This window comes from Rhineura floridana, chromosome 4 (assembly GCF_030035675.1).
Source record: "Rhineura floridana isolate rRhiFlo1 chromosome 4, rRhiFlo1.hap2, whole genome shotgun sequence".
Lineage (NCBI taxonomy): Eukaryota > Metazoa > Chordata > Lepidosauria > Squamata > Rhineuridae > Rhineura > Rhineura floridana.
This window is the reverse complement of record NC_084483.1, coordinates 46650902-46664921: the sequence shown is the minus strand read 5'-3', so window position 1 is coordinate 46664921 and position 14020 is coordinate 46650902. Positions and strand designations below refer to the sequence as shown.

The window sequence follows — 14020 nt, the reverse complement described above, 5'->3', positions numbered from 1 at the left end:
GTCTGACTTCCACTTAGCTTCTTTTGTTTTTGCATCTGCTGTGAAGCATACAGAGGAACAAATGGGCTATTCTTCCCCCCCCCCATGCATAGCCTTTTTACTTTCTGTGAAATTAATTATTTTATTAGAGCAACATTTTTTAAAAGAGTAATAGGCCAACTAAGAGAGAAAAATGAAGATCCGGTAATGTGACAACTGTAATTTACCGTAGCTGGAACCCAGATTAATTTCAGACCTTGCATTGTTTCATGCTTATTTATTAACTGGGAGCAGAAGCAAACACAAACAATGGAGTAGACAAAAAAAGAGGTCTCTGGATCCAGTGTGGTTTGGACCCTACTAGTCCCATTTAAGGGGAAATCTAAAATCAAATTTCTTGTACTTTATTTACTTATCATAATTCTCTACATCCCATCTTTCAGGATACAAATCCTTCTAAGGTGGCTTACAGGTAATGGCAAAAGAGATTTTTAAAAACCACAGTAAACAGTAACCAATATATAAAGTAATTGGGATCCTTCTCATAGGGCAGATGACTCTGAAGGGGGAGCAGATAGTCCATCTGCAGCACACTCTGACGGCCCTTTGCCTCTCTCACTCTCCTTGAAACAACTCATAAAACCGTAGCAAAGAGCATAGGAAGCTGCCTTATATTGAATCAGACCATTGGTCTATCTAGCCCAATATCGTCTACACTGACTGGCAGTAGCTCTCCAGGTCTTTCCCAGCCCTACTTGGAGATGCTGGAGATTGTACCTGAGACTTTCTTCATGCATGGGAGATGTTCTCCCGCTGAGGATGTAGGCATTAGTCACATGTCCTTCTGGTGCTGTTTTGCTCTCGAGTGAGCAGCTTCTTCTTAAAAGCATTGGCATATTCTCAATGCATACTCCCTTCACTGAAGTTTAACTCCCTTCCTGTATTTGCTGATTTTTTTTTCTGTTCCCACACCATTTTCCTTGAGTATCATAGCTTAGGTTGTAAGCCTAAGGACAGGACCTGTGTCATCTTTTAATCTTTGTATAGTACTTTGTATAGTACATTTTTTTCTCCCTCTAGTTAAATGTTTTATCTTCTGATTCTGAGAAGACTTTGCAAGACACCTCTCAGTGGAAGGGCTATCTGTAAGGCACAGGGAGTAATCCAACTCAGAGGAGCCAGCAGAAGGGGTGCTGGTGGAGGAGGAGCTGGCTGAAAGCTCTGTGGCATCCATTTGCTGTTCGGGAGCTACCAGGCTGGCAGAACATTGGCTCAGCTGGGAGCTGCAAGTATGAACGGAAAAGAAAAAGCTACTTCTCACAAATACTCCTACCAGTGAGTAAGTGCTCCCAATTGACTTCCATTATAATTGTTTTCTTAGATTGACCTTTTTCTCAGTGTAACTTTGGGACAGACTGGGACCCGCAGCAGCACTCTGAATGCCACAACGCCACTTCTCCAGGCCTTCTGCCAGCTTCTCCTCCTGCTGGTCTGGGCTTCCCCAGCAGAGCCCTAGCTGAGCTGGCAGGGTCCTGGCTCCACTGTGGCTGAGCCGGGGTGAGGGCCTTCTGCTGGCAGAGCCTGGTGGAGCCTGGCAAAGCTGTGACCCTGCTGGCTCAGTCAGGGTTCTGCCACATTCCACCTCCCCTTCAGCCAGGTGTAGATATGAGTTGGATTATGCCCTAAGTCATCTTAACTTAGCGGGACTTATTTCCAAGGAAACATGCATGGGATATTACTGTTAGAAATGCAGCTTTTGTCAAGTCACTGTATGTTCTGATGTATACCCATGTATTCCATTCAGTGGGCCCTATGGCTGGGCCAGTGTTAAAATGCTACTCCAACTGTACGGTTTTTGGGGACTGCTGTTATTTCTAGAGATCTGTGAAAGGGTCATGGTTGATCTCTAATTGGCATAAAGAAACCCCATCTTCCTTGACTAGTCATTGTATTTCTCACTGCTTATTTATACAGGAATATTGATTGAAAGGATTGTTTATGCAATTAAGCTCTTTGTACAATATTATCAAAAGCCACTGAGAGATCAAGGAAGAATAACAGGGTCACACTCTCCCTGTCCTTCTCCTGATGAAGGTCATCCATCAGGGCAACCAAGGCCGATTCATTCCCATAACCAGGCCAGAACTCAGATTGAAATGGGTCAAAATAATCTGTTTCATCCATACTTGCAGTCGCTGTGCCACAACCCTCTCAATTACCTTCCCTAAAAAGGGGATAATTGCAACCGGGTGGTAGTTGTCACAAACCAATGGGACCAGGGTGGGCTTTTTCAAGAGCGGTTGGATCACCGCCTCTTTCAGGGCAACTGGAACCACTCCCTCCCACAGCATTGCATTGTCCACACCCTGGATCCACTAGGTCAAGACTCTTTGGCAAGCTTTAATAAGCCAAGAAGGGCAATGGTCAAGAGCACACATTGCTGGCCGCATTGTCACAGGCACCTTGTCATCAGGCCGCATCAACTGAAACTGATCCCAAAAGGTTGCACCAGATGTTGCACTGGACATCTCACTGGAGACTACACTAGATGTGAATGGGGCATCAAGATTGTTAAGGAGGCAAGCAACTTTACCCTCAAAACAACTTTACCCACAGTGGGTCTAAAACTCCATTTCCTGGTGTAGATGTCAACAGATCCCTGAAAATACAGAAAAGCTCCAGTAGATGGCTACTTGAAGATGCGATGGTGGCAGAGAAGAGGGCCTTTTTGGCCTCCCTCACTGCCACACAGTAAGCACTGTTATGTTTTACTCATGCCCAATCAACCTCACAGCATGTCTTTTGCCACTTGCGCTCTAGCCATCATCCAGCCTGTTTCATTGCTCTTAGTTCACTGGTGTACCAAGGTGCAAATCGGGCTCCACAATGCTGGAGAGGGCGCTCAGGGGCAATTGTGTCAAGATCCCGAATTGCTTCGTTGTTCTACAGCATGACAAGGGCTTCAACAGGGTCACCTGCTCTATCTACTGGGAACTCCCCCAGGTCATTCAGGAGTCAAGTGGATTCCATTAGTCTCCAGGGCCATGTTAATGATTATTACATACAATTGATAATTTATTTTATTATTTTATTATTCAACTGACCCTTTCTTTGCAGTTAGTTTTCACTAACGAAAATACACAGTCCTAAATCAAAAGAGAAAGAGATTTCATAAAGCTCTTCTGAGATTGGCATTGTAGGCCTCTGACTATCAGGAAACAGCAAGCAAACCTCATAATGGTGCATTAGATGAAAATGGTGTTACCAGGAAGTCTGCTCCCTAGCCAGTATATGCATAGGGTTGAGGGTTCTTGCTTTCTCCCTTCCCCTTATATACACAGAGTCCTTGTATGTCGAATGTTAGGTCACCCAAGCTCACAGGTTATCAACAACACTTGTCTAGTGTAGGCGGAAATCAGAATAGAGGAGACCCCACTCAAGAATTCTTGAGTCTTGGGAGGTACCAGAAATTTTCTATTTGGGAGTCAGACTTTAGACAGCAGAACAGTCTTTATAATATATGCTATTTATTCATATCTTGTACACTACAATTAATAAAATGCATTCTAGGGGGCCTTAGCCATCATTGCTGAAACAAAAAAAACAGAAAAATAGAAATATATATATATACACAAATGAAATTGTTGGATATCCATTTAACATCAAAGTATAAAACTCTGAAGGCACATCTTAATTAAAACAAGGTCATACTCCCCCTGTCCTTCTCCCAATAAAGGTCATCCATCAGGGTGACCAAGGCCAATTCACTCCCATAACCAGTCTGAACCCTGATTGGAATGGGTCAAGATAATCTGTTTTATCCAAGAGTACTTGCAATTGCTGTGCCACAACCCTCTCAATCACCTTCCCTAAAAAGGGGGTATTTGTGACCAGGTGGTAATTGTCACAAACCAGTGGGTCCAGGGTGGGTTTTTCAGGAGTGGTCAGATCACTGTCTCTTTCAGGGCTGCTGGAACCACTCCCTCCCACAATTACATGTCAGCCACACCTGGGTCCACTTGGTCAAATTTCCTCAGCAAGCTTTAATAAGCCAAGAAGCTCAAGGGTTGAGGGAACACATTGTTGGCTGCATCGTCACAAGCATGTTGTCCATGTCATCAGGCCGCATCAACTGTAACCGTTCCCAAGAAGTTGCAGCAGACATTGTGCTGGACATCTCACTGGGGACTACAGTAGATGTGGATGGGGCATCAAGATTGCTACAGAAGAGGGAATTTTACCCTCAAAGTGCCTTGGAAGCAATTCACAGTGGGCCTCTGAAGGGTCTAAAACTCCATTTCCTGGAGTTGATGTCAACAGATCCCTGACAATACGGAAAAGCTCCACTAGACGACTATTTGAGGATGCAATGGTGGCAGAGAACTTGCTCTTCTTTTCCGCCCTCACCACCAGACAGTAGGCACAGATATGATGTTTTACTTGGGCCCGATCAACCTTATAGCATGTCTTTCACCACTTGCTCTCTAGCCATCATTCAGCCTGTTTCATTGCCCTTAGTTCACTGGTGTACCAAGGGGCAAACCGGGCTCCACAATGCCGGAGAGGGCCCTCAGGGGCAACCGTATTACGAGCCCGATGTGCCTCGCTGTTCTTAAGAGTGACAAGGGCTTCAACAGAGTCACTTGCTGTATCTACTGGGAACTCCCCCAGGATATTCAGAAATCCTGTGGATTCCATTAGTCTCTGGGGGCAGACCATCTTAATCTGTCCACTAACCTTGCAGGGAAAGATCAGAGCCATTAGTCTAAACTTCACCAGGGAGTGGTCTGACCATGAGAATGGGGTAACATCCACCACCACCCCATCTCCAGACCACCCCTTCCTCCATCTGGAGCAAAACCAAGTCAAGGGTGTGCCCTGCCCTATGTGATGGGCTGGTGACAACTTGAGACAGCCCCATGGTCAACATGGAGGCCATGAATTCCCAGGCTAGAACACTAGAAGCAGCCTCAGCATGGACATTGAAATCACCCAGGACTATCATTTTAGGCTCTTCCAATACCACAGCCATGACGGCCTCCACCAGCTCGGTCAGAGAAGCTGCCTGGCAGCAGGGTGGATGGTACCTCCGCAACAACTCTGGTTTACTGTCTCCTTGGCCTGACACCAGGTGTAGGCCCTCACAGCCAGCTCCAAGACAGACCAGTTTCCTGGTTACAGGGATAAACGTTCTGTAGACCACAGCAACCCCTCCCCCCATCCCTGCAGCCTGTGCTGGTGGTGCACTGAGTATCCAGGTAGGCAAAGCTGGGTCAGGTCAACTCCTCCCAGGTTACCCACCCAGGTCTTGGTAATGTACACCAAATCAGCATCATCCATGATCAAGTCATGGATGAGTGTGGTCTTATTGGGTACCAATCTGCAATTAAGCAACAGCACACACAGGCCAGTGGGCACAGCAGATGAAGAATGAGGGAACCATCCATGGGAGAAGTGGGAGTGAGGAACAAGGTGTAGATTGCCTTGCCTCGTCTTCTATGGTAGCTTACCACGTCCTCATGGCTATACCTCCCTCTACCCATGATAGCTGAAACTGAGGTGCCATCACCCAAGTTCTTTCTTTCTAAGACTCCTAAACACCTGATATAAACACAAGACATCACCAACAAAACCAACCTGAACCAGTTATCCCAGTAGGCTCTGAGACAATTGGGAACAGTCAGACCCACTCAATATCTTTCACACAGAGCACATCTACTCTCCCCTGTCTCACACCCAGGGAGGGCTGGCCTTCTGCCAGTTGCAGACTCTCATTCCGAAGGCATCTGGTGACTTTTTGCTATCATTCAATTCACTGCACAGACTCTCTCCCTGCACAGGAACTATACATGCTCCATATGCCCTCCCCACTACCAATCTCCTCTAGATGGGTAAAAAATAAATAAATAGACAGGGGTAGTGCCCTCACCCTCACCTCCAGCATTCCCTAAGGGGCTCCCCAAGTGATACCCCCTTTGGTGTCACCCAAGGGCAGCCAGGTTTTTATGCCCACTGACCCAGCTAGGAGCTGATGCAAGAGGCTGCAAGATTGACTGCAGCCTCTCTCTGGATTCAGGGTCAGGCAGGGGGTCCCAGTCCTTGCAGCACTTACCAGAAACCTCAGCTGTCTCAAGAGACAGCAACCCAGAGGAGTGAACAAGCAAGCACCCAGATACTCACATATTCACTCCCAGGGCAGGTATTCCCCAGTGCTGCAGCTATTATAGGGTATACGTTTTGCTATTGTAATAGAAACACATTTAATTCACTTTGGACATCTTTACATCTCAATTTAATATTACAGAGAATGTTTAATTTATAGCTTATTGTCTGAAAGTTGGCTCCTGGTCTAGCCATGTTTTCTACATCATCTATATTAATGACAATGAACATATTTCTAGGTTTAATCAAGTATTCCCTTCTGTTTGGGGCCCAGTAATTAAGTGCTGAATAATTTATATTGCTGTTTCATATGGTTCTCTATTAGCCTAACAATTAGCCAAATTGTTCTTTGGAATGCTCACTTATTGTTAAAAGAAATGAATGGTCATAGCTTTAAGCCTATGTGCACTTATTCTGGGGTAAATCCCCATAGTGGGGGTTATCCAAGTAAATACGCCTGGGATTGTTCTGTATGCCCTCTCCAGTGTTATCATTTATATACACATATGTTTGAGCTGTTTGTTATTATAGCTCCTTTGTAAAGCAACACAGGAGCAGGGAGCAGGGCTGCACTGAGTAGTCACACCCATTTCATCTGTACATGAAGCACTAATGTGTGCAAGGAGGAAACGTTCTCACAGACAACAGTATACACAGAGGTTTCCATGTGACTGAACCCCGAATCACAACCAGAATTTCTGGCTGTGTGAAAGCTTTCGTATATGTTTGCTTGTTATTGCTAGTTTACAGTATTTGTTTTGTCAGTCCTCATTTTTTTTTAAAAAGGGAACTTAGTTGTTTTGTTGCTTTGGCTATTTCTAGCTTTATGAGCAACCTGCTAAATGTCAGAATGACTGTTCACTGAAAGAGTGACAGCAGTATGCAGACTTGAACTGCTACACTGAGTACTAATTACACTGCAATCAGCACAACTGTAACTATACGAATGGAATTATTTTAATAAGGTTAACATCTGTCACTTCCCAATATGCTTAGTATTAAGATCGTACATATCAAGGCCTTATTGTCAAGCTTTAAGATTGGTGGTGACAGATAAATACCATTAAGAAATGTCAACATCTCTGACATATGTTGCAAATAAAGAGAAGTATACATATAATGGTATTTTTTAATGCTTATATAAATATCCAATCCATGCACAGAAAACAATTAGATTTTTGCAGGGTATTTCGCTTGTCACAACAGTTGTGAGGGTTTTTCTTCCTCAGCATAGCCAACCAAAGTTAGGTGAAAAAGAACAGTATTTTAACTTCTCAAAAGTAGAACAATTTAACCACCACCACCACTCCAGTTGTGCAAGTACCTTAGTTTCTATTTATAACATTGGTTTGGGAATAATATGTTACTACTAACTTCAGGCTTCAAATAATAAGCTGTCATTTCTTTAGGAAAAGAACTGGTGATTCCAAGATGCTGTAACATAGGGCTGGGAAACTTTTTCAAGCCAAGAGCCAAATTACCCCTATAGAAAGCTGCCAGAGGGCACATTACAAAAGTAGGTGGGGGCAGATACCAAAGTGGACAAGGCCAGGCATACACAGCCACACATCCATATCATATACACCACACACACACACACCACAGACAAAGATCATTTGAGGTGAAGTGAGGACCCTGGTATGTTTTCATTCCCATAGCAGTGCTGAGATCAGTGGAGACGTTTAAAGCTTCTATCCATCCTAGCCCACAATGGGGATGCAAACTGAGTCCTACCACTCTTCAGCTGATCCCATAGAGACAGGGGCTGACAGGCTGTTGCAGCACAATCACCTAAGAATGCTGGAAGCCCAGTTCTAGTCCATGGTGTCAGCTTCAGGGCTGGGCAGTAACAAAGCAGCCGGCAGTTAGCTGGGCAATAAATCAGTCAAGGCCAGGCAGATAATGGAGGCTGGCTGGCAGGCAGAAGAAAGTCTTGACAAACTAACCAGTAGCAGTGTCCAAGAGCATTGTCCAGGTAGGGAAGCAGAGTTCAGAAAGCCAGGGATCCAGTCCAAAGGTCTAGAGGCTAGTAACAGCATTACACACAAGAGGTCACAACCAACATTGTAGTCAGCAGTCTGCTACAGCCATGAATTGCCTTTTATAACAGACTCCCTAAGCCAGGTGCCCATGATTAGTCTCCCAGCTGCTCCGAGCTGCTTGTTCTTAAAGGACCCGACCTCTTCCTTCATTGCTGTACTACTCGCTGACATCTTCTTTCTGCAGGGGGGAGGGGAGCCTCCTGTTCATGCCCAGAATCCAATTGAGGGGCTTCAGCCAGGTCCTGGACATTCTCCAGCTGGGGAAGAGCCAGAGCTGTTTCCTCAGGGGTTCCATTAGTTCCTTCTCCTGGGTCTGCCAACTTTGCCTCTTCCTCTTCCTCTGAGTCCTCTGAAGAGGTCATGACACATGGATTACCAGCTCCTTACCCCTGCTGTATGAGATACTTGGGATTCATTTCCTGTCTTGTCCCAGTGATGTTGCTAGGGCCAAACATTATGGCACAAGTTCAGGGTCTTGAAGCCAGTGGGACCCAAACAATTCCAGAGAGAGAAGCAGGTGATGGATAGTGGTTCAGTGAGGAACAGTTCCGCTTAAACACCTGACATGGGCATATTAGATTGAAATGGGCATATTAGATTGAAATGGGTCATGGCAATATCCCTTTTTATTTTTCTTTAAATGTTTACAGGAGTTGAGCAGAAGTACTCTGTGCAGCAGAATACCAACTAATACTTCAGGTACTCTCCACTCTCTTCATTCATTTCCAGAGGGTCTCTGGAATCATGATGGCATGCCAGGTGTCAGCTTTATTCCTGCCTCTGGTCCCAAGAGTCCTCAGACCTCCCCAGGTGGTCTCTTGTATTCAGAGCGCCCCCATAGGACTCCACTCTGTTTGTTTTGTTTTTTTAAATACTGTATTTACTTCTGCCTTTCCTTATCCAATTAATGTTCTAGTTCCCCTTGTACAGTTTCCTGTACTGCCTGCTTTTTCACTCTTCCCTCTCTTTCTGGCTCACCATTATGGATGACAACACAAGGACAGAAGGGTCTATTATTCTTCCTCTTTCCCTCTTCATTGTCCTTGCTGAAGCAGCCCAAATTCCTTTTGTAGCTCATCTCTTTTGCCCACATCTCTCCCCTCAAATATCCTTCTCCTTAATCTCTAAACTATCCTGGTTTCTTTGCATTTTACCCCCATAGCTCATATTTGAATTTGCCACTTAAGCAATGGGAAGATCCAGATAATGGCTTAAAATACGCATATAATGTGTTGAAATCATTTACACATGCCTAGATTTGCTTAGAAGATGCTTAAGACTTATTGAACTAGTGTATAAAGTTTGCTATAGGTACACGAGCCAACAATAAAACAGGAGTAGTTTGAAATTGCGCCCCTACAGAGTTGGAGAAAAAGCATTTAAAAAAGGTAAGTGTTTCTGTACCTCCAGGAAGTCTGGGCGTACAGCCAAGATAGTAGACTCAAAATGAACAAGTCTGTGTTAGAATGTAAACAATGAAGAGAACAAGAAAAACCTTAGTAAGATTTTCTGAACGGCCAGCAGTAACCTGGCTGTTTGAGGTTTGGGGTTTGAGATTGATGATTTCTGAGTTCCCTTCCAGCCTCTGATTTGGAAGCCTGCACCTGGAGGTGGGCTCTGCAGCTAAGAAACCTGCTCCACTGATCAGATGAGGGTTTTTTTTGTCAATCTAATAGAGTGAATTAACTGGTGAATGGGCCTGGGAGATCCTACTGTTATTGAAACTTTTCAAAAGAGCCCCCCCTCCTGAAGCCTAAGAGAGGTTTGAGTTTTTAGTTGGTCTGAGGAAAGGCTGGGAACTGGATACAGGCAGAGAGGCTGGCTCCCTGCACCATGGCTTTAGGAAGCCTTCTGTAAGCCTGCTAGAAAATGCAAGATCTATTGGACTACTGATGCTTTGAACCCGTCTATCTTAAGCTCAGGTTGGAATGTGTGTAAATAAACAAACCATATCTCAAAAAGACACCAGTCTCCACTCACCTTCTTTCCAAGGAAACCAAACCCTGAGTAAGCACAGGAACGCCTGGATATCTCTCACTGCTTGGAGGTTGGGGTGGCATACAACACTGGCCAATTCACCTAAGAATTGATATGAATCTCTGCGAGACTGTTTATGAAACTAAATGTCTGTGAGAACAAAAAGGTGATTGTTGGTAAGACTGTCTTATGAGAATGTTTATGACAACTCTGTGAGAATTTTTAAGAGAATGTTTATGACAAATCTGTGGGATTGAATTCATGAGGAAAGACCATGGGAACACACCTTCCCATAGAAAAGAGAATGCATAAAAAGCCAGGTTTCATAGCACTCAGGGCCCCTCAGCTTTTCTAGAGTGGGGGAGTCGAAGAAAGCAGGAGAAGCATCCATGTATTCCATCCATAACATGTGATGGGTGATGTATCATGACATGTATTCCTATAGCCTTTGTACTTTGGCTCTGTGATATGATGTAGAGTATAACTCAGGCCTTCAACTATTTTTACTTGTTTTAATTAAGATGTGCCTTCAGAGTTTTATACTTTGATGTTAAATGGATATCCAACAATTTCATTTGTGTATATATATATATATTTCTATTTTTCTGTTTTTTTTTGTTTCAGCAATGATGGCTAAGGCCCCCTAAAATGCATTTTATTAATTGTAGTGTACAAGATATGAATAAATAGCATATATTATAAAGACTGTTCTGCTGTCTAAAGTCTGACTCCCAAATAGAAAATTTCTGGTACCTCCCAAGACTCAAGAATTCTTGAGTGGGGTCTCCTCTATTCTGATTTCCGCCTACACTAGACAAGTGTTGTTGATAACCTGTGAGCTAAGGTGACCTAACATTCGACATACAAGGACTCTGTGTATATAAGGGGAAGGGAGAAAGCAAGAACCCTCAACCCTATGCATATACTGGCTAGGGAGCAGACTTCCTGGTAACACCATTTTCATCTAATGCACCATTATGAGGTTTGCTTGCTGTTTCCTGATAGTCAGAGGCCTACAATGCCAATCTCAGAAGAGCTTTATGAAATCTCTTTCTCTTTTGATTTAGGACTGTGTATTTTCGTTAGTGAAAACTAACTGCAAAGAAAGGGTCAGTTGAATAATAAAATAATAAAATAAATGATCAATTGTATGTAATAATCATTAACATGGCCCTGGAGACTAATGGAATCCACTTGACTCCTGAATGACCTGGGGGAGTTCCCAGTAGATAGAGCAGGTGACCCTGTTGAAGCCCTTGTCATGCTGTAGAACAACGAAGCAATTCGGGATCTTGACACAATTGCCCCTGAGCGCCCTCTCCAGCATTGTGGAGCCCGATTTGCACCTTGGTACACCAGTGAACTAAGAGCAATGAAACAGGCTGGATGATGGCTAGAGCGCAAGTGGCAAAAGACATGCTGTGAGGTTGATTGGGCATGAGTAAAACATAACAGTGCTTACTGTGTGGCAGTGAGGGAGGCCAAAAAGGCCCTCTTCTCTGCCACCATCGCATCTTCAAGTAGCCATCTACTGGAGCTTTTCTGTATTTTCAGGGATCTGTTGACATCTACACCAGGAAATGGAGTTTTAGACCCACTGTGGGTAAAGTTGTTTCGAGGGTAAAGTTGCTTGCCTCCTTAACAATCTTGATGCCCCATTCACATCTAGTGTAGTCTCCAGTGAGATGTCCAGTGCAACATCTGGTGCAACCTTTTGGGATCAGTTTCAGTTGATGCGGCCTGATGACAAGGTGCCTGTGACAATGCGGCCAGCAATGTGTCCTCTTGACCATTGCCCTTCTTGGCTTATTAAAGCTTGCCAAAGAGTCTTGACCTAGTGGATCCAGGGTGTGGACAATGCAATGCTGTGGGAGGGAGTGGTTCCAGTTGCCCTGAAAGAGGTGGTGATCCAACCGCTCTTGAAAAAGCCCACCCTGGTCCCATTGGTTTGTGACAACTACCGCCCGGTTGCAATTATCCCCTTTTTAGGGAAGGTAATTGAGAGGGTTGTGGCACAGCGATTGCAAGTATGGATGAAACAGATTATTTTGACCCATTTCTATCTGAGTTCTGGCCTGGTTATGGGAATGAATCGGCCTTGGTTGCCCTGATGGATGACCTTCATCAGGAGAAGGACAGGGAGAGTGTGACCCTGTTATTCTTCCTTGATCTCTCAGTGGCTTTTGATAATATTAACCATGATATCCATGGTATCTGAACCGACTTAGTGAGATGGGTATTGGAGGCACTGTTTTACAGTGGTTCTAATCCTGCCTCCAGGTTTGCTTTCAGAGAATAGCATTTGGTGCCACAGGGTACTATCTTGTCCCGCATGCTGTTTCACATCTATATGAAGCCCTTGGGAGCAGTCAACTGGAGATATGGGGCACGGTGTCAGCAGCACACTGATGATACCCAGCTCTATTTCTCTGTAACATCTGAATCAGGAGAGGCTGTGCAAGCCCTGGACCAGTGCCTGGACTCGGCAGTGGGCTGAATGAGGGCCAATAAACTGAGCCTGAATCCTAGCAAGATGGAGGCACTGTAGGTTGGTGGTTCCTGAGTTGGATATTTGGTCAGTTGCCTGCTTTGGATGAGGTTGTACTCCCTGTGAAAGTGCAGGATTATAGTCTGGGGGTGCTCCTGTAGAGGCCTCCGCTAGAGGCCCAGGTAACCTCAGTGGCTAGGAGTGCCTTTTTACCAACTTTGGCTGGTAAGACAGCTGTGACCGTTTCTGGCGTGGGATAGCCTGACCACTGTTGCCCATGCACTGGTAACCTCCAGGTTGGATTACTGTAATGCACTCTATGTAGGGCTGCCTGTGAGGTTGGTCCAGAAGCTGCAGCTGGTGCAAAATACAGTGGCATGATTGCTGACTGGGGCAGGGTATTGGCAACGTGTCACCCCACTGCTGAAAGAATTGCAATGTCTGCCTATTAGCTACCGGGCTAAGTTCAAGGTTCTGATTTTGGTGTATAAAGCCCTATACAGCTTGAGACCAGGATACCTGAAAGATTGTCTTACCACTTATATACCCAGTTGACCACTGCTCTGCAGTTGAGGGTCTTCTGCAGATACCTACTTATCAGGGGGTCCGTTTGGCACAACATAGGAAGTGGGCCTTTAATGTAGTGGCACCTACCATTTAGAATTCCCTCCCCTTAAATATTAGGCAGGTGCCATCTCTGTTACCTTTTTAGTGCCTGCTGAAGATCTTCCTCTTTCAACAAGCCTTTTAAGTAGAAACCTTATGCCAGTGTACCTCTGTGTTGGAATTGCTTTTTAAGATGTATTTAAAGGTTTTTTTTAAAAAAATAATAATTCTAAAGTTGTTTTGTTTTAATGTTTGTAAAGATACTTTGTCATAACATATTTTAATGTCTGTTTTTATGATGTTTTATAGTGTTTTTAGTGTTTTTGTTTGCTGTACTGGCCTACTGGAAGGAAAGGTGGGATATAAATGATGATGATGACGATGACGACGACGACGATGATGAAAGGCAATAGATCACAAAATATTCAAGCTTTGATTTGGATATGTCTATCCTATCAGTTATTATAAGGGGGAATTTCGTGTAATGATTGTGGTATATGATCCCAAATATCAGGACTTAAAAAAAATAGCCTAGTGGGTAATTAAAGTAAGCACCAATGTAGAATATTAAAGTTTAAGAGCAGGGTTTTAAGCTAAATGTCAGTTTTTATGTCAGAATACACTTGCTGCTACTTTCTGAGAACTCGATGTCTTTTAATTAGCAGATTAACCCTCTTGTATATAAACAACCAGTACTGGAACAAAGCACCAACTGTAGTACAAAAAACAACCATTTGTTTAGAAAGGTAAAGGTAGTTAACATTTT

At 44.2% G+C, this 14020-nt stretch overlaps 1 protein-coding gene across 1 annotated transcript in view; it reads left to right on the top strand.

The window, feature by feature from the left end:
• The window catches only part of CSMD1 (CUB and Sushi multiple domains 1), a 1745606-nt gene that overhangs the window by 859889 nt on the left and 871697 nt on the right, over positions 1 to 14020 (top strand). The gene's annotated exons all lie outside the window — the stretch shown is intronic.